Below are 21,254 nucleotides of genomic sequence, written 5' to 3'. Positions count from 1 at the left end.
TTTCGGGCATAAGCCCTTCTTCCTGAAGAAGGGCTTATGCCCGAAACGTCGATTCTCCTATTCCTTGGATGCTGCCTGACTTGCTGCGCTTTTCCAGCAACACATTTTCAGCTCTGATCTCCAGCATCTGCAGCCCTCACTTTCTTTTGAGGAACTTAAAACATACTCCTCCTTTGGTTGAGTATCAGACAGAATAGACATAGGAAGTAGAGGTGGAAGATTTTGTATTATATAACATTAAAAATAATATTACACTGTAATTACTGATTATACAGTTAGGTAAATAATACTATTAACATCATATACTCATTTGAAGCGCTTTATCTGGATTAAATAATCACATGGTGGAACTTTGAAAAATGTCTATGATTTTGAGGTGTCTGTCTTAAAGAGTTTCTTCCTTGATCACTTCTAGGGCGAGGAGTTGCTCTGGTGTTTTTTTTTGTGGCTTCATTCCTTGTCAGTTATTTCCAATTATTTCAGTTGAATACTGCTGATTGCTTTAAAGGCAAAAATAAATGATTACAATTGATGTGGGTTTGAGTTCTGTGTGACTTCATTTCAGGGTCATTGATTTCAATAGATCGCAATTAGCTATCAAAAAAATGACTGAATGAACAACTTGGAAAACAGATCATCGCGAATGATTGTAATTAAATGCTGCAGAGTATAGAATGATGTTAAATTTTCGTAATAGGGAATGCAATATTGGAAAATCTGTGTGCCTGCTGTCTCCTGTGGCATCCATTGTCATTTAGTGCACATCAACAGCACATTCAGTATCCACAATACATCATTCCTTTAAGAAGCACAAGTTTGTTCAAAGTCATGCTAGCAAGTAATGTAAGGCTAACCTGGTTAGTCTTGACGTCATGCAAATAATTATTGCACTGATTAAGTGGCACAGGGCTGACTGTTGCCTGTATTGTGTTGAACCAGCAGGGTGTAAGCACACATCACAAACTGCATGCTTATTATTTAGAGTCGTGTCTATACCTTTTTTGGTGTTCGGGCTGAAAAGAAAATTAGCCTAAGGATGAAAACCCTCTTCTGGCAAGTATTAATAACACCTTTCACCTTGACGATGTACTGCAAGGAAAGTCACATTGCCATAAATCAAATTATTAGCAATGCTATGTGATACATTGGCTGCAGGTCAATAACAGGCAGTTTAATTCCTATAATTCGATTCTCTGTAAAATAGATCGATAAAGTAATTTGCCAGGCAATACCCTTGAGTGCTTAAAAGGCAAGTGTATGTTACTGAATAATTACATGAAGCTAATTTTTATGAAACTATTTTTTGTGCACTTAATGATGGGTGGTCATCCCTTGCTTCCCCTTTAATGGTAATACTTTCAAAGGTCATTGAGTGAGACCTTGACTTTGTGTGAGAGGTTAATGGACAATATGCATTGGGGAAAGATGTTGAATTGGCTCTTAGCAATGATCTCTTGTGTTTGAGACTATCTCACACAGTCACGATCCACTCCCATGAATGCACAGGTGGTGGTCACTCACTGATATCTTGCCCAGATTGTTTGTGTTCAGAGCTAAGTTCCAAGACCATATGTCATTCAGCTGTTACAATTGTTACAGCTGAACTGAAACTGTGCCACTCAGTAATTGTGAACTTATTTTCTAGCAGATTCACTGGAGCAGACAGAATTTTGATGCACAGAAAAGGTGATTCTAATTAATTTCTTGGAAAATCCAATAAAACCAAGCTGTTTGAGCAAATTCATGGTTAGAAATGTGTCAATGACTTCACATATGTTTAGATAGCTACATAATGCACAGGAACCCCTGAAGGTATAAAAAACGTCTTGATCAATGTTACCCATCCCTTCAAATCTACCTAGATACTTGGCTCAGATCAATGGTAATGTAACACAAATGATTCAATGAATTACTTCCTTTCAAAGAATGTAGATTCATGTAAAGTCAGGAACATCTTGCCAAACCTCATTTCATAGAATTCCTACAGCATGGAAACAGGCCATTTGGCCTATCGAGTCCATACTCTCCCTCCAATGAACATCCCATCCAGACTCACCCAATCCCTGTAACCCTGCATTTCCCATGGCTGATCCACCTACCCTGCGCATCCTTGGACACTATGGGCAGTTTAGCATGGTCAATCCATTTAACGTGCACAACCTACGCAGACAAGGGAGAAAATGCAAACTCTACACTCACAGTTGGCCAAGGGTGGAATAAAATCTGGGTCCCAGGTGCCAAGAGAGAGCAGTGCTAACCACTGAGCCACCGTGCTACCTTTTGTGGGCTCAACTGCTCAAGTAGCAGTCTGAGAGAGGTTGTTGGTTCATAACTAGAGAGTTGAGCATATAATCTCATTTGACATTGATGGAATTGTATTCATGGAATGCTGCAATGCCTAAAGTGTCATCTTTTGGATACACTTCAAATTGTTAGTTCCAACTCCACCCCCCTCCCACCCCCATCCCGGGTAGACTTAAAATATCACATGGCATTGTTTGGAGAGGAGAGGAATTCTGCCTAGTGTCTTGGTGAATATATATTCCTAAACCAACAAGACTAAAAGTGTAGATTGCCTGGGCGTTATCTCATCCTTGTTTGTGTATGTTTGCTGCCAAATTCTCCTCACTATACCAATGATTACTGTTCTAAATTATTCAATTAATTGGAAAGCATTTTAGGACATTTTGATGTCATGATAAATTGCTGTTGAATTGCATTGAAAGTTGTTTTAAAAAAAATCATTTACATCCGCTAATACCTTCCTGCCTCACTTGGCCCCAGTTTTCTTTATAGCTGGTTATGAAACACTTTACAGTTTTCTTATAAGATAGGAAGTATGTAATTCCCGTACAATACAAGAAGGATTAAAAATCAATTGGGATTTGGCAGCTGACTAGGCCTCTTCCTCTTAAAAATAAGAAAAACAACACTGATAGCAAACAGAGAAAGCAGTATGAATGGTCAAGGGCTGATCTGTGAAACCCAGTTGAGAACTTTTGGCCTTGATTCCCCTCCTTTGTTTGGTAAGATGAGAGCAAACCAAATGACGCTGTGATTCACAAATAAACAAATAACAATTAAATCAAAAGGCAAACAAGCAATCACAGTCTGCGAGAAGATTATTTTTGCCATTGAAATAACAGTACCAACATTGGATATGTAAAAGTTAGCTGTGTAGTTAAGGAAAAGGTTTTTTTTTAGGTTATCTCGTCAAGCTGTCTCCAAATGTTTTGATTCAATTAATAATGTTGTGAGTAGAAGTTATCACTTCAGTGGAACCAAAGGGATACATGAAATTTTGTCAGCCAGGAAGGTATGAATAAGTGTAGGTTCATTAAAAATCATTTTATGAGCTGAACATTGGTCGGTTGAATCACAGCTAACTTTTCATAATGTTATATGTTGAGGTCTGCATTGCAAAGGTGTGGTAAATTTCAAAAAATTGCATCACCTTTTAAGAAGGTGAAGATGTGTAACAGGTTGGGTTTAATACTGATCAATAATGTTTAATCTTTTGAAATATACTGTAGGGATAAGAGTTTATTAATTATTGAGCTATTTATTTTGGTAATGTAGTAATCCTACCTTACAGGATGAGATGCTTTTAAATCTGTTCAATGTAAAGAAATCCAATTCTTGGGTTTGGATGTGGTGATTTGTGAAAGATCTCTACCTAGACCAAACTCCATATACTCTTTAGCAAGAAACATGGTTCACTCTTAATAACACAACCTAAAAATTGAAACCATGATGTGGAGGTGCCGATGTTAGACTGGGGAGGACAATTCAGAAGTCACACAACACTAGGTTAAAGTCCAACAGGTTTACTTGAAATCACAATCTTTTCGAGCTCTGCTCCTTCATCTGGTGGAGGACTTGAGATTTCTAATAAACCAGTTTGACTATAAGCTGGTGTCCTGTGATTTCTAAAAATGGAAATGCCTTAATTTTGCATTTACTGTTTGAATTACATGGAAAAATAAATATGAAATGTCTGATTTGTATTCAATGGTTAATGCCATTTTGTTTGTTAACATTTGTAAATTTATTGTACATTCATTACATTCCGAAATACCACCACTGCATTTATATGAACAGTCTTATTGAAAATTACTTGGGCCACCTCATGTTTAACATTTTGCTTTCTTGCACTAATACACTAATAGTAACTTTGATTTATGTTATTATGTTTTGATTCATATTTATAAAGATCATCCGTTGAGCAGTAAGGGTTCAAAAACACCGAATAGCTAATTAAGTGTTTTTAAATTGTGTTTACAATTAAAATGTTGGCAAGGCAGCGATTTCTGCTCAGAAAGTTCCCACTATTAGAAATGTGACAATGAACTGATCCTCTGTTCGTTCATTGAGTCACAACTATTGTCAGGACACCAGGAAAAACCTGCCCACCTTTCTTTATAATAGTTTCTTATGCATCTACCTCAGACGGTAGTAGGGACTTCAGTGTAATGTTTCATCCAGAAAACCGCTCCTCTGACAATGCAGCACACCGTCGGTGCACTCGGACCCAAACCCACAACCTTCTGAGTTAGAGATCATTGTGGCACTAACTGAGCCTGGCTGACAACTAATATTAATGATATCATATTGCTACCTTGTAATAATATGATACACGCGTCATGAAATAAAATTAACACAAGGTTGAATTTGTTGTAGAAAGGCCTGAAAGGGTTAATACATAACTGAGTTCAGTAAACATCACTCACCATAATATTATCACTGGGGCTCCATCAGAGTGAGAAAGAAGTTTGTAGGAAATAGACCTAAGACTGATGTGCTCTTTGCAGCCTCTGTAGTTATATAGCTCATATTCAAGTAATTTGTAGTTAGTTGCAATAATGAAATAAACTCCATGTTGTTTACCCAACAAACTCTTCTCGTTAGATTAGAAAGATGATCTTATCCAGGCTGGAAGGAACTCAAACACAGCAGACTTTACATCTCTGATGTACTTCACCACTTCTTCCCTAGATAAGATTTGAAAGATATTTCTTAAGTAATTGCTTTTGAATTTTTTTCTGATACATGTGATTTCAATGTTTTATGATTGGCCATTATGTTGCTGGAGGAGAAAGTGAGGACTGCAGATGCTGGAGATCAGAGCTGAAAATGTGTTGCTGGAAAAGCGCAGCAGGTCAGGCAGCATCCAAGCAACAGGAGAATCGACGTTTCGGGCATAAGCCCTTCTTCATTATGTTGCTGGGTCAAAATCCTGGAACTCCCTCCATAACAGCATTGTGGGTCTCCCTATACCCAATGGACTGCAGCGATTCAAGAACACAGCTCATCACCAACTTCTTGAGGGCAATAAATGGTGGCCCAGCCAATGGCACTCACTTCAAGTGAACAATTTAAAAAAATTGGACTCAGCCTTTTGAAAACCTCCTCTTTGGGTTAATTTAACGTCCACCACATTTTCTCATTTAAGCAAATATGACAAATTAAAAACACCTGGAATATAAAATATCATCATCTGCAGTAAAACCTGATCCTCTGCAATTTGATGGATTTGAGCTCAAGGAACAGTGACTGGGATGCAGTTAGTTTGAACTGACACAAAATAATGAACCAGTATAGATTTGCTGAACATGCCATTGCAGCTATTCTCCTGACTATGAGCACTTAGTGAATTATATTGGCAATTACCAAAGGGACAGCACAGTAACTATCTTCTACCACATTCACTGTCTGTTTCTAAACTTGGAAAAATTGAGTTCATATAGTAGGAAAAATGTTGAAGGATTAGAAACAGAGTATCAGGTTAAATTGGACTTTCTGTATTCAACTGAAATGGAATAGATCTTACTGTACAATGGAGCATGTTTCTATTTATACTGCCCTCTGAAGGAAATGAAAGATTGTAATTTATTTATTTTTAGACTGGGGTATGGAAAGGTTATTGTATTCCTTAAAAGGTTAAACTTGTATTTTTCAGGGCCTGCCATACCACATCCTCAGTGTGCTTTCAGCTATTGTCAGATTTTCTTTCAGAGTCACCCAGGTAGGATGCACAACTGCAAATTGCTAAAGCAGGGGGGGATAAAAAGGCTCTGGTTTTCAGGACACATCAAAGCAACTTCAGTATTTTACATAATCTCCATGTGAAGGGACGTTTCATCCTTTGTTAAAAATCTGATTAATTGCTTGAAGGCTGCTTTCTAAAGGATTTATTCATCCACAGTAATTAACCAACATGGTAACGTTTAAAATACTAGGATGTCAACGTTTGCATGTCCGTTAGGGCATAATTGATCTGTTTTCATTCTAAACTGTAATCTCTCACTCACTTAACAACACAACGTGGCCTGCAAGGCTTTGATAGCCAGCATTATTATAACCTCATTTACACATTTGGGTGCTGATTATCCCATATACCCTGCTGTTTGCCAGGTTGTTATTCCTCACATAATATCTTCAAAAGCAATGTTTAGTCAATTATAATCCTGCATATTATGAAAGACATCAGAAATGGCACATAACCATTTTTAATGAACCTGTTGAGAGCTGAGGGAGGGAAGTGGATTATTTTCTAAAGGAAAGCATTAAGCTATATGAGCTTACTGATGTGAATTGTGCAAATAAACTAAAATATTGTGCATTTTTTCTTTGATTCTAACAATATTTTGAATATTTATTCTAATCTGTTTTCTTAGATATTTGAATAGTTTGCAACTGCTGAATTATAGAAAAGTACATTGTGCACTGTGGACAAACAAATCAACCTTGTTTTGGACTTGGTACCATCATAAACTAGATTGGGTCTAATTTTCCCCTCAGCTTTTTAGACATGAGCATTCATTGCAACACTATAACATAGTTGAATGAGGTGGAAACCAAGGCAGATACTTTTCTAATGTAGAGCATGAATAGAAATGGGATTGAACATCAACAATTTTCATTCAACCTAAGTTTTAAAGGCTAATGTCTCTTCAGAGAGTATACTCAGAAATACCAATCAGATTTTGGATTCTATTTTTTTTATTCCCTCTTCCTTTTTTTTCCTGGATGTGTTCATATTACTGTTCTCAAGGATTGCCCTTTGATATTTTGATGTGACACACTTAGAATGCCAGCCATGTTTTGCGCCCTGTGGACTACTTTTTTGGTCTCTCATGATTTGGGTTGAGGTGAAGGCTGAGAGTTTCTAGTGACTAGTAGTGCTTTGGAAACCACTTTGCAAATGTACAAAGCTAACCTGCTCACTGCAATGTCAATCTGTAGTTCACTCACATACTCTCAGTTAAACCTTCAGCATTTTAATTATACCTTATCATTTCTACAATGTTGTCCTGCTAACAATACCTCTGATTCACAGTTTAGTCACACATAAGCCATTCAGTTCACAATTTCTTAATTGTATGCATCTGTAATTGTTCCATTAGTTGCACATTTGGAATGGAATTTAAATATTCCTCCACCCACCAGTGTTGGTTTGAAGGCAAAGGTGGGCATTTGATTGGATGGAGGAATATCCCATGACTTTCCTGCCTCTATCTAGCACAGCAAGCCTCACGGAGAGATCCTATCGTGAATGATGAAGAGCTGCATCATGGTCCAGCTGATTTTCATTCAGTGATCAGGATGCAATTCACCACACAGAGAACTCAAAACGCAAACCTGGTTTGCTTTGGGTTGTGGGTTTCCAAGTGGTGACTATTCAAAGGCACTTGTGTTTGATCAAGGAACCAACATCATGGAGGGGTTGGGCCACTAAGAACCACCTTGGGAAGGGTACCCTTTTTTCCGTCTCCCATCCCCAGTCAGCCACGCTCCTTCCACCCAGCCCATTCCACAACTCCAAGTTCACTCTTGATCATGTGTGGCTATGTCTACTCTGGTGGGGGCAATGCCAGAAGTAACCCTCACTCCTGACAGGCATAGGCAGAATCCAGCCTATGATTGGTTAGCAGCTCTCAGAGATCAGAATTTCGACCCACAGTGCCCTAATTGCCAGGAAAGCCCTGGTGCTGGCCAACAAATTGCCTGATGGACATTAAAGTATGGCAGACCTTACCCAAGTGATCCCATACAAGGCTGTCACCTATTTTCCCACCAGTGGGCAAGACACACAGCACTAACATTAAATTCCAACTTTAGATGTGTTTCCATTAATCTTGCTGCCTTGGTCTTCAGTTGCAAATAATTGCAAATACCCTCTAGTCCAGCAGAATTGACAGACATTTATTTTCACACGTGGATACTCCAGAGAGAGTTAATAGCTACAAAAGAGCCCTTGTTCTTTTTTGTGTGATATGAGCATCACTGCTAAGGCAACATTTATTCCTCTATTTCATACCCATGAACTGAGTGACCATTTCAGAGGCCAGTTATGAGTCAATCCAATTATCCTGGATCTATTGTCATATGTAGGTCTATTCAGGTAAGGGTGGCAGATTTTGTTTCCTGAAGGACAAGATTAACACTAGAATGCTATTTAATATCTACATGAAACAGGATCAGTGATATGGCTAAGGACAAGACTGGGTAGATGTAGGAAGAATGTGCCTGATAACAGGGGGTGGGTCCAAAACCAGGGGGTCACAGTCTCAGGATACAGGAGTAAACCACTTAGGACTGAGATGAGGAGAAATTTCTTTACTCAGAGTGGTAAGTTTGTGGAATTCATCACAGAAAATAGTCGAGGCCAAAACATTGGGAGAAAGTGAGGACTGCAGATGCTGGAGATCAGAATCGAGAGTGTGGTGCTGGAAAAGCACAGCAGATCAGGCAGCAACTGAGGGGAAGGAGAATTTACATTTCGGGCATAAGGTTCCCGATGAAGAGTTTATGCTCAAAACATCGATTCTCCTGCTCCTTGGATGCTGCCTGAACTGCTGTGCTTTTCCAGCACCACACTCTCAAGGCCAAAGCATTGTAGGATTTCAAAAAGAAATCAGAGCAGAATTTATACACTAAATGGTAAGGTCCTGGGGAGTGTTGCTGAACAAAGAAACCTTGGAGTGCAGGTTCATAATTCCTTGAAAATAGAGTCGCAGGTAGATGGGATAGTGAAGAAGGTGTTTGGTATGCTTTCCTTTATTGTTCAGAGCATTGAGTGCAGGGAGATCATGTTGTGGCTGTACAGGACATTGGTTAGCCCACGTTTGGAATATTGTGTGCAATTCTGGTTTCCCTCCTATCAGAAGGATGTTGTGAAACTTGAAAGGGTTCAGAAAAGATTTACAAGGATGCTGCCAGGGTTGGAGGATTTGAGCTATAGGAAGAGGCTGAATAGGCTGGGGCTGTTTTCTCGGGAGTGTCGAAGGCTGAGGGGTAACCTTATAGAGGTTTATAAAACCATGAGGGGCATGGATATGATAAATAGACAAAGTCTTCTCCCTGGTGTGGGGGAGTTCATAACTAGAGGGTATAGGTTTAGTATGAGAGATGAAAGACATAAAAGGAACCTAAGGGGCAACTTTCTCACACAGAGGGTGGTGTGTGTATGGAACAAGTTGCCAGAAGAATTGGTGGAGGCTGATACAATTACAGCATTTTAAAAGGCATCTGGATGGGTATATGAATAGGAAGGGTTTAGAGGGATATGGGCCAAGTGCTGGCAAATGGGACTAGATTAGGTTAGGATATCTGGTAGGCATAGATGAGTTGGACCAAAGGGTTGTTTTCATGCTGTACATCTCTATGACTCCATGACTCTAAGAAGTTGGATATAGCAGTTGGGTCCAAGGAAAACAAAGGATATGGGGAAAGGCAGGAATAGGATATTGAGTTGGAAGATGAGGAATGTTTGTCAAGGAGTGGCAGAGCAGGTCTGATGGGGCAAATGACCTACTCCTCTTTTTATCTATATTTTTATGTTTAATGGAGTAGTAATACATTGAATTAGCCCATTACTCTGCAAAACACTTTGAACCCATTTGAAGAATTCATTTCCTTTTGCAATTTGATACATCTTATTGTTCAAAGAATTGTTCCTGTTTTCAATGGAAATTCAGGAGTAATCAATTTATACTCCCAATTACCATAGCCAGGAATGCATGTTGAGCCTACAAAGACCACATCTGGAATATTGTGAGCAGTTTGTTTCCCATATCTGGAGAAAGATATACAGGCATTGGACACAGTCCAGAGAAGGTTAATTAGGTTGATCCTGAGTATGGATGGAATTGTTTATGAGGAGAAGTTGTGTAAGTTAACTCTGTACTCATCAGAATTCAGAGGCACCTTCCTGAAACATATAAAATTCTTTGAAGGCCTGACAGGAGATGCTTTGAGATGTTTTTCTCAGTGGGGGATTTTAGAATGAGAGGGCTCAATTTCAGAGAAGGGATCATTCATTGAAGACTGAGATGGTAGTGAATCTGTGGAATTATTTATTGCAACAAATATACACTCCAGTAAACGTCACATTTTTTAAGGTTAAATTTATGGGTCGACTGATACATGGATACTACTTTTGAGGGGTTGAAATTTCTGCTATAGTCCAAAATACTATACTATTAGCAGAAGCCCAATTGATATCTAAACGAATAATACAAACACAATGAATTACTGTAATTGCTGCTACACAGTTATTTGTCTTCTCTACAATTTCAATAACTTTCAGTTTAAACACTGCTCTATATCTTTTGCTTTTTCTGGAGGGCATTTTTACACTAAATGAAGAAGAAGTTTCAAAACCTCAGTTATGTATATGACTATATTCCATACGCGTTACAGGGAAACTGAACTCTGCTGAGCTGCATACATCTCTGACCTGATGCTTCTTAAACTTTCCCGCCAATTTTTTCCATTTCTCTCAGTTTTCTGACATCTGCTGTTGTTTTAGTTTTCCAAACTAACATTTTATTTCTGATAAAAACATTATCAGATATTTGATTCTCATGCAGTCACACCAATCATTGTCGCTGTAACATTTCTGCTCAGGACAATACCTTGACTCATAAATGTTGATGTTAGCTGTGAAGGACTACGGTCGACGTTTATACGAGATATGTGGAAAATTCCAGATTTCTTGGACAAACATAGGTGATCGACTTTTACATGAGATCAACTTTTACTTGAGTATATATGGTATTTCGATTCAAGGGTGAGTTGACAATATTTAATCAGTAAGGAAATCAAGAGTTAGGAAGTGGGGTTGAGGATTGTGAGACCAACTAGGAAAAGAGTGGGGTTGAGGATTGTGAGACCAACTAGGAAAAGACAGAAACCTGAAATTTCCTGAATAAAGACTTTTCTTGTGTAAAATAATGGCTCTGAAACGGTTAATTTTCATGACCGTACACGTTCAAACTGATGTGACACATGCAGTTGACAAATACCACAAGGAGCGAATAAAACTCACTGGATGGCACAGCTAATTTGATGGGCTGAATGGCCCACTTCTGCTCCTACACTTTTGGCTTTATAATACATTTGAAATTTTGGAGCATATGTTAGGAAGGATGTGAAAGCTTTGAAGAGAATACAGAAGAGATTCACTGAAATGGCCCTCAGGACAAGGGATTACTGCAACTGTCAGTGAGGACATGTGTGGAAGGGGAATCGGGCTCCCTGTTTTGCAGACAGAGACCTCTGTTATGTGTATGGATGGTGTGGTTGAGTGGAGGGTAAAGCTGTTTCCTCCAGAATGCCAAAAGGGGCAATGCTATCAGACACAGCCAGCCTGGACAAAAATAGCGCCCAGGGTCAATGCAAAGTCTTCAAGGTCAAATGTAATGCACAGTAAGAAGAAGGTTCTGCACTCCGCAAGGATAAATACCACCATTTTCTCTCTGCAAGCTCATACACTCTAACTCTGCCATTGCACATGCCTCTCACCAATGATTGTTGACTGCAGCTCCTACTGCTGCATGCACCATGCCCATTCTTTGGCTCTCATTCATCTCATCCTCCCAAACTACTAACCACTTTTTACTTTGCACTTCCTATGTGTACCTTCAAGAGCACCTCAACACTCTACTGTCCCTATACTATGATCAATACTTCTCCAACTCTTCCATAACACTTCCATTATATTCAACATCTTCCATTGTGTCATTGCAGGAAAAAAGTTCTCATAATCAGTTTGAGAGGGCCAAGTCTAGTAGCAGACATTAGGCTCCTCTCTGCGTCTGAGGAGAAGATGCTCTAGTTGATGAGAAAAGAGGCTGATTGTTCATGTGAGGATGCCAGGAGCAACCAACAGAGTGGATGTCATTGTGCTGTGCTGCATTCACTCTGATTAGTGCCAGTGCTATTCCTATATTGAACAAGCATTTATTACTTTTTCACAACCAATTCCCTCTCTTCCATTATGCAGGTACCAGTGAGATTCTGCCTGTGATGCAGATGTCCATGCTGAGTGCAAGCCTGTAACTGGGCAGGGCACTCTAAGAGGACATGGATCCTCTGAGCCTAAATGGCCTCAGGGATGACCAGCCAAGTCTTCAGGCCATCAAGGTCAGCCACAGAGTAGGCTCCCTCATTCCAACTGCAGATTTTAGAATCACACTGAGACAAAGTAGGAAGGGAAAAGAAGACAAACAAATCTATTGTCGGTAGCATGAGAAGTACTTTATTGTAAATAATTTTACACCTTTGTAAGTATATGTCTATTCTTATTCTTATCTGACATTCTTAAGTCTGCTGTTGGGATGTTCAGGCTTGGTGGGAAGGTGGCAGGTGTGGAGGGTGGTTTGGTAGAGAACACGGACTTAACAAGGGAGTTGCGGAAGGAACAGTCTTTGCGGAATGCAGATAGGGGTGGGGAGGGAAACATATCCTTGGTTGTGGGGCAAAGGATAATGCGTTGTGTCCGGAGACTAGCGGGGTGGAAGGTGAGGACTGGGTGAGGGATGGTTGTTCTACCTTGTTGCAGTTGGAGGGGTGGGGCTCAAGAGCAAAGGTACAGGAAGTGGTGGTGATTTGCTGGAGGGCATTGTTGATCATGTGGAGGGGAAATTGGTGTGGTTTTGGGTGGAATGCCCTTTGAGGATCGATTTGACTCAATGGGTCAAATGGCCTGCTTCTACACTTTAGGGGTTCTCTGATTCTAAGAAATGGAATCACAATGGGAAAGAAATGGGAATCACTGCATTGCAGATGATGTGTTCATGGTCTTAGAGTGTGTTTTGAACCTGCAGACCCTCAACACTAGAGAGAAGGAGCACCACTGAGTCAAAGCTGACTATTAATGTGTAAACAATGCCTACATTGTAGGCATGGGACTGTCATATGGGCATGTTATTGTTCACATGCTGCTATCCTTCACAGTAATTTTTAACATATAGTTTGCAATTTAGCATTTCTTATTTCCTCCATAGGCTGGAAAGCACAGTCAATTATGCTATTAGAAAGAAAAGAAAATGCAAAATTGAGTTATATATTATGGTCAAACAAATGGCCTCTTCAACCACCTGTAGTACTATCCAAACAGAAATCAAATTAAAAGATCACAAAGATTTAATGAAGAGTATTCAGCTGAGTAAAAAGAAAATTATACTGATTCTGTAAAGAATTTGTTGCATTTCCTACAGTTTTGATTATTAGAAATGGTAAAACATAGCATAAAACTGGCGGACCAGGCCAGTGAACAAACACATCAATTCAGACATAAAATGCTAATATTTCAGAGGGGAAGAAACATGTCCCATGTAAAAACTGAAAAGGTGATCTCTGGAGTGTAAAAACAAAAACAGAAGTGACAACTATGCTGCAGATTGATGATAGAACGGTAAAGTTAATGGTCAATTCTGAGTGTGTGAGAGATGTTATTGATGGCTGCAGTTTCAAGAAAATTGAGTGAAATGCTTGTTCAAAGCTAAGATACACATAACAGCAAATGATCAGGAAACTCAGGAAGCTGTGAAGTCTTGCTGGACTTATCAGAAAAATAAATAAAAATCAATGACAAACCTCCCTATCTCTTTTGACTGCTAGTTTTAACCCAAGAAACAGAGAGGCAGAATCATGGAATGAGAGAGCGCAGAAGGATGTCATTCAGCCTATCGTACCTGTGAAGCTCGAGCATAAGAGATGGCCATCTTACTCTATGATATTTGATCAGCAGTCAAAGACAGTCAGTCTGTTAGTCTGATTGTGATTCTTCCAGTCAACTATTCATGTAACAAAATAGTACACCGAGGAAGCATACATCTGGACTGTTCAATTCCCACTTGCTCCAGAGGTGTACTATAATACATCTGAACAAGTTATTAAAATATCTGTAACTCAATTGCATGTGGATGTCTGAGATGTCAGGTTTGTGTGTATAGTTGGTTGTTAATAAGCTTCCAGATATCTGATTCAATATGAATCCTGCATTCTCTTTAGTCTACATTCTGAGGATAAATTTGTCTGCCTCTGTCATATCTGCTCCCAGGAAGAGCAATTCCACTCCAGGACAACCCGGATGTCCTCCTATTTCAGGGACTGCAATTTCCCCTACACGTGATCAACAATGCCCTCCAGTGCGTCTTCTCCACTTCCCGCACCTCCACCCTTGAACTTCACCCGTCTAACCACAACAAGGATAAAACCCCCCTGGTCCTCACCTTCCATCAGGCTAACCTCCAGATACAGCATATTATCCTCTGCCACTTTCACCACCTACAGACTGACCCCACCACCAAGGAAATATTTCCCTCCCCACCCCCAACAGCATTCCGCAGAGACCATTCCCTCCGTGACTCCCTCGTTAGGTCCCTGCCTCCCTCCACCAACTTCCCCTCCACAGTTTCCACCTGCCTTTGCTGCTGTAGGAGGTGTAAAACCTCCCCCCTGCCACCCATCTCCGTGCAAGGCCCCAAGGGATCTTTGCACATCTGGCAGAGACTTTCCTGCACATTCAAACACCTCATCTATTACATCCATTGCTCTCAGTGTGGTCTCCTCTACATCAGGGATTCAGAATGCTAAATCACGGAATTTTTCAGGGAACATCTCTGGGACACACACCAAACAACCCCACTGCCCTGTGGCCAACCACTTCAATACCCCTTAAACTCCGCAATGGACGTGCATGTACTGGGCCGTTTCCACTGCCAAACCAAAGCTACTTGCCAACTGGAGGAAGAGAGCCTGATCTTCCCCCTCGGGCCCCTTCAACCACCTGGCATCAACATCGACTTCAAATCTCCCCTTCCCCCATCTCAGCCCTCCAACTCAGCACCACTGTCATCCCTGTCCCTCTTCCTTCCCACCTATCCAGTCCACCCTCTCCATCGACCTATCACAATTATCCCCCACCTGCATCCACCTATTGCCTTCCCATCCAACTTTCCCACAGCCCCACCCCGCTATTTATCTCTCATTGCCCTTTCCCCTCCCCCCATAGTGCTGATGAAGGGCGACTCTCCTGCTTCTCTGTTGCTGCCTGACTGGCTGTTCTTTTCCAGTGCCACCCTGTTCAACTCTGATTTCAAGCACCTGCAGTCCTCACTTTCTCCTAACATATAGAAAGCCACAAAGAAGCATTTTCGAAAGCCCACTGAATTAATTTACATCACCATTCTGGCTGTGCATTTCAGATGCCAATTCCTAACTCTCGTGTCAACAGCCAGTCAAAGCTCATCAGCTCCTTGTTTTGAAGTGCATTAGAATAAAATCTTCTTCATGGAAAAGGGGGTCAAACAGCAACTGATCCTCCATCACTTAAAATTGAGGTTAATAGAGTTTGGTTTGGTAACGATGCTAGCAGATCTGGATTGAAGGTGGATATATGGCTTTGGGCATTGCAGATCATCTCCAATCTTATCCAATAGCAGAACAAGTTCAAGGGGGCTAAATGCAACTGTTTCTGTGCTGCAGTTTTCCACAGACACCACAAACTGTGTCCACATGAATACAACATGGCTATCACAGTGAAGATTAATATTTGTTTGACCATCTGTGATGAGAAGGTGAATTGCTGTAAGTTGAGACATCCTGCAGAATGGCTTGTCTATCCTTAATATCCACTGTCTCAAACCTGTGCTCTTTAAAATGGAAAAATGCACTTTGTTTTGAAATATAACCCTTAAACATATTTCAATCATAAAATTGTTTCTTGGAATAAAAACAAAACAATGTCAATAAAATCCTGAAGTACAGCATTGTCGTTAAAGCACAATGTAATGTGCAAAAGTTCAAATGTGTTATTGAATGTTCAAGATGAGGTAATTGGTAATTATACTGGTGCTTATGATACAGGCAAATTAGAAGTTTATATTTTACAACAGTATCTTATATTTATCTTATTAACTGATCAAGTTAGCACCTTTGGAAAATCAGTTCTCCCATTAGCCCCAAGCTGTGAGTTAAGTGCCTCATTAATGTCCACAATTGGCTGATGAGTACAAGTTTTTGTCATTAAATTCTCCACTATTTTCCACATTGAAAAGACACACAATTTGAGATGAGAAATAGCTCAGTGCTGGGTTTACTCTGTGACCAATTGTTATGTATGGTCATTGACCTGAACTCTCTCTCTGTGGGTGCTGCCTGACCTGTTTAGTGTTTCCATTTTATTTCAGCAGATTTGGCATCGAATGCCCAAACAAGTGACTTCTGCCATCCTTCACTGTGAAATATCAGATGACTATATCATTGCAGGAGTGCCAGTTTCCATTAGGCGACAATTGTATTTATTGAGAAACTTATTTTGTCATCTTTGCCGTCCAAATATGCAAAAACCATGGTTGGGGTGAGAAGTTCTGACCTTCAAACTTGCCAGGCAATCTAATGACCATTGTGCTGTTTGCTAATTTCTGACCCCCAATTGTACTTATGTATATCTATGCTTCAGGACAGCAACTATCATAACTGAAAGTAAGCAGGACAAGCATAGAAATCAAAAAGGTTACTGTGGAATTACAGAATCTTTGTGATGCTAAAGGAGGTTATTCAGTCCATCACGTCCAAGCTCACACTCCAAATGTATATCTCACCTCGTGCCATTCTCCTCCTCCCACCTTCCACCCATAACCCTGCACATTATTCCTTTTTGAATAAGCATTTACTTCCTTTATGAATAGCTTCATTGAATCTCCCATCACACTGTCAGACAGAGCCATCCCGATCCTAACCACTCATTGAGTAAAAAAGTTCATCCTCATGTTGCTTTTGCTACTTTTACCAATTTCTCTAAATTTGTGCCATTCCATTTCCAAACCTTTCGGTGAGTATTTTTAATATTTCAATCATATCTCCTCTCAGATTTTTCTTCTCCAATGCAAACAGTCTAAACTTCTCCAATCTATCTTCACAACTGAAACCTCTGATCACTGGAACAATTCTTGTAAACCTCTCTAAACTCTCTCTAAACCTTCACATTCTTCTAAATACGGGGCAGTCAGAAATGAACAAATTACTTCAGCTATGATTATTGTTACTACACAGGGTAAACGCTCCTGCTTAATTTAAACCTGCAACACAGAAACAATGTATCCCATGCAGTAATCTGTGAAAATTCGAGAGGCCAAGAACTACTTAAAGTAAAAATTAACAACTTTATTTCTTAATGTATAACCGAGAATAATTAACTTACAACTATTTACAACTCCTTCCTCTAACCTATCTTTTACTTTCCCCTCTACAATATTGGTCTGATAAAAATCCTGATTAAGATTAAAAAAAACAAAACTTCTTATCTCAAAATCAGGCAACTTTCAGTTCTTCTCTGTATTCCTGACTTCTTTTCTTCTTGGGGATTCTGCTTCACAGGTTACTGATCAATAAAGATACCTTTAAGAGAGCTATTTTTTTCAGGCAGTCCTTACATGCTGGAGACTTGGCAGTTCTCCTGCCAACTGTTCAATTTCCATCAGTCTTATACCCTCAAAGCATCATATTGTGTCATTGGCTTTTAAGATTGTCAATATACTAAATTCAAACTTGATTGGAGGTAGGTATTTTGAGGTATAATTTAAAGTAATTGGATGAATTTGAATTTGTTTTTGTCTCCAGGCAACCAACTGATAGAATTGTTCAATCAAATGTTGTATTATTTGTTCAGAACACTTGATGCTGTCAGGTAGTTCTACTAGCTTTTAACTTTCTAAAAGGTTCAGTGCACCAACATCTTCATGACATTATACTGTAAAAGTGTATTATGCAAGTTCAATGCAACATTATAGCTGTTATGAGCAATGCCCTTATTCATAAAATACAGGAAATTCCATGCTTTATTAATTGTTCTTTCTATCATGTCACCTCAAATGAGGTTATGCACACATATGCCCAGACTGCTCTGTATCTGCGCCTTTATATTCTCTCCCTGTATAATTCCAAACAAAACATAACACCTCACACTTCTCTGATTTGACGTTTATCTGTCAGTTGTACATCCAGCCCACCAACTTGTCTGGGTCCTTTTGAAGTTCTAGACTCCCCTCTGCACTGTTTTTAATGCTTCCAGGTTTTGTATCTTGAATAATGGTTTTCTTTCATTAGTTAGTCGTCACTTTTGTTTAGCCTTAAACAATTAATCAAAGAAATGTTCACTTTTCTGTGATCAGTCAATAAAAAGCTCATAACACGCTGCAGTGAATTATTTATACATTCTTCAATTCTAAATTCAAATTGATGAGATTTATGATACCAAGGTCAACTAAGATCTTTTGGCAAGCCTCCAGTGATGATGTATTGATTCAAACTCTGTGTTGTTCATGATAGCTTAGACTTCAATGGTGTTGAAGATTCCTCACGATGCCTTGAATAACTTTTTTCTGCTCAAAATATATCTAATAGAAAACAACCTTGGGAATTTAAGAGTTTGTCCCTTGACACTACCCTTTTAAAGGCACCTCGTGGCTCATGGTTCATACGTTTTATGTGTACATAACTGTGCATGAACTGCATTTCCAAGCATGTTGGATTTCATCAGGACTGCTCCTCTTTTCAAGGATCGTTAGACAGGACAGTGGTCTTCTTCTGATGGGAACATCACACGGAAATGGGATATGTCCAGGCAGGACTAAAAACATGCCTCCTTTGTCATTGAATTCCTTTGAAAAATGCTTGTCAGCTCACTGTATACCTTAATGTTTTGATCGCTGATGCTGTACATCTATTTCTATAATGTCTCAGTCCACAGAGAAGAAGCTGAGAGCCCCACGTTCTCCATCCTTCTCTGCTTTCTCTCTTTGGCAGAAGGAATAACTTCAGCCCCTTTCCACAGCAATGAACAAAATGGATACCGACACAATTGACTGAGACATTCTATCAGGTATTACATACAAAAATGCAAAGGCCAAAAAGTGCATGCTTTGGTCATTGGTAATGCAAAGGAAAGACACACTTCCAAATCCTCCAGAATAATACAGTATAAAGATGCAAGCTTACCTATACGCTTCCAATTCTTCTTTTCAGTTACAGAGAACCATGTTTTCTGTTGCTGCCTGAGCTGGAAAATAAAACTTTGTCTAGTAGGAAGATCTTAATGTGGAAGAGAAAAGAAATAAAAATATAAAAAAGGCAAAAGGAAATATCTCTTTGTTATTTTCATTGAAGGTTAAACTACCAGCATGTGAAATGGTGCAAAAACAAAAATTGCTAGAAATTCTCAGCAGGTCTGGCAGCATCTGTAGATAGAAGTCAGAGTTAATATTTCAGGTCCAGTGACCCTTCTTCAGAACTGGACCTGAAACATTAACTCTGACTTCTCTCTACAGATACTGCCAGAACTGCTGAGATTTTGTTTTGTTTTCGATTTCCTGCATCCTCAGTTCTTTTGTCTTTTTTTTATTTATATGAAGTAATACTTTGTTTCTGCTTTGGTTTCTCCATATTTGAAATTATGAGATCTCAGAGACCAAATGTATTTCAACTAATGCAATCCAATGATATCACACACAAGAAAGATTCCTTGACTTAAAGTGAGTCACTATTGTCTTCATTTCTACGGAGTTAATTGCTCCAATGTTAGAGGGACGGAGGTTGGGAAGGCAGAGACCTGGCCAGGCTGGGGGTGCTGTGGTCTCAATGAATTTGACAGCAGGATGTAATTGTTAGATTTTTTATTCTGTTCCTGTTTGACAATTAGCCAAATTGACAGTGAGTGAGAGGAGTAGGGGTAGGGTAGAATGAGGCCATGAAGGAGCTGGGTGAAGGGAAAGGCCATCAGCCCTGACAAAGTGTGCGCGAGAGAGAGAGAAGGGGGGAGAGAGAGAAGGGGTGAGAAAGAGACCATTGGGATAGAGGCAGAAAGGGGGAATTGAGAATGGGTTGATGCTGGGTTGACAGGTGAAAGGTCAGCTATTGCAGCAGAGTGGAGATTGAGGCTATCAGTGGCAGAATACCAGGTTTACTTGGAAACACTAACTTTCAGAGCACTGCTCCTTCATCAGGTGGTTGACTTTAAAGGAGCAGTGCTCCAAAAGCTAGTGCTTCCAATTAAACCTGGTGTTGTGTGACTTTTAACTTTGTACACCCCAGTCCAATACCAGCACCTCTAAATCATGGCAGAAGAGAAATACAGTGATTGGATTGGTAGAGTAAAACTTCCTTGAGGGATTGTGGTTGGCTGGTTGAGGGGGAGCATCCCAAACCTCCAGCCCTGCAGGGAATGCTGAGAATATCAATTAACTTGGGAACCAACAATATCTTATCTCCCTTTCTCTTTTGTTCCTGATACTTAATCTTAATCCACTTAATCAGACTCTTAATTGGACAGTGAGAGGGCAATTTAAATCTGTTAATATCATGACCCACCTCTTCACACCAGGATGCTAGGACTCACTGATCTCTAGCGTGATCACTTGTGTGGTGTACTGGGGACACGTTCCCAGAAGTAAAGCATTAACCTGCCCTGCTGACTTGCTTTCTTCATTGTATGTACCCAATATCAAGATACCTAGTTTGAAAAGGAACTGCTGCTTTAACAAAATAAAGCAGGAGTAAAGTTGCAAAGATTTCCCATTTGTGCCAATCTGGAATTGACTCCTTCAAGATTTCGAGGTAAAAACAATGACTGCAGATGCTGGAAACCAGATTCTGGATTAGTGGTGCTGGAAGAGCACAGCAGTTCAGGCAGCATCCGAGGACAGGCAAAATTGAAGGACAGGCAAAATCGACGTTTCGGGCAAAAGCCCTTCATCAGGAATAAGGCTTTTGCTCGAAACGTCGATTTTGCCTGTCCTCGGATGCTGCCTGAATTGCTGTGCTATTCCAGCACCACTGATCCAGAATCTGGTTACCAGCATCTGCAGTCATTGTTTTTACCTCACTCACCTAACCTGTCCAGGTCACCCTGTAATCTCCCAACATCCTCCTCACATTTCACCCTCCCACCCAGCTTAGTATCATCA

The sequence above is a fragment of the Chiloscyllium plagiosum genome, chromosome 35 (genome assembly GCF_004010195.1).
Source record: "Chiloscyllium plagiosum isolate BGI_BamShark_2017 chromosome 35, ASM401019v2, whole genome shotgun sequence".
Taxonomy (NCBI): Eukaryota; Metazoa; Chordata; class Chondrichthyes; order Orectolobiformes; family Hemiscylliidae; genus Chiloscyllium; species Chiloscyllium plagiosum.
Note: the sequence above shows the minus strand (reverse complement) of the source record.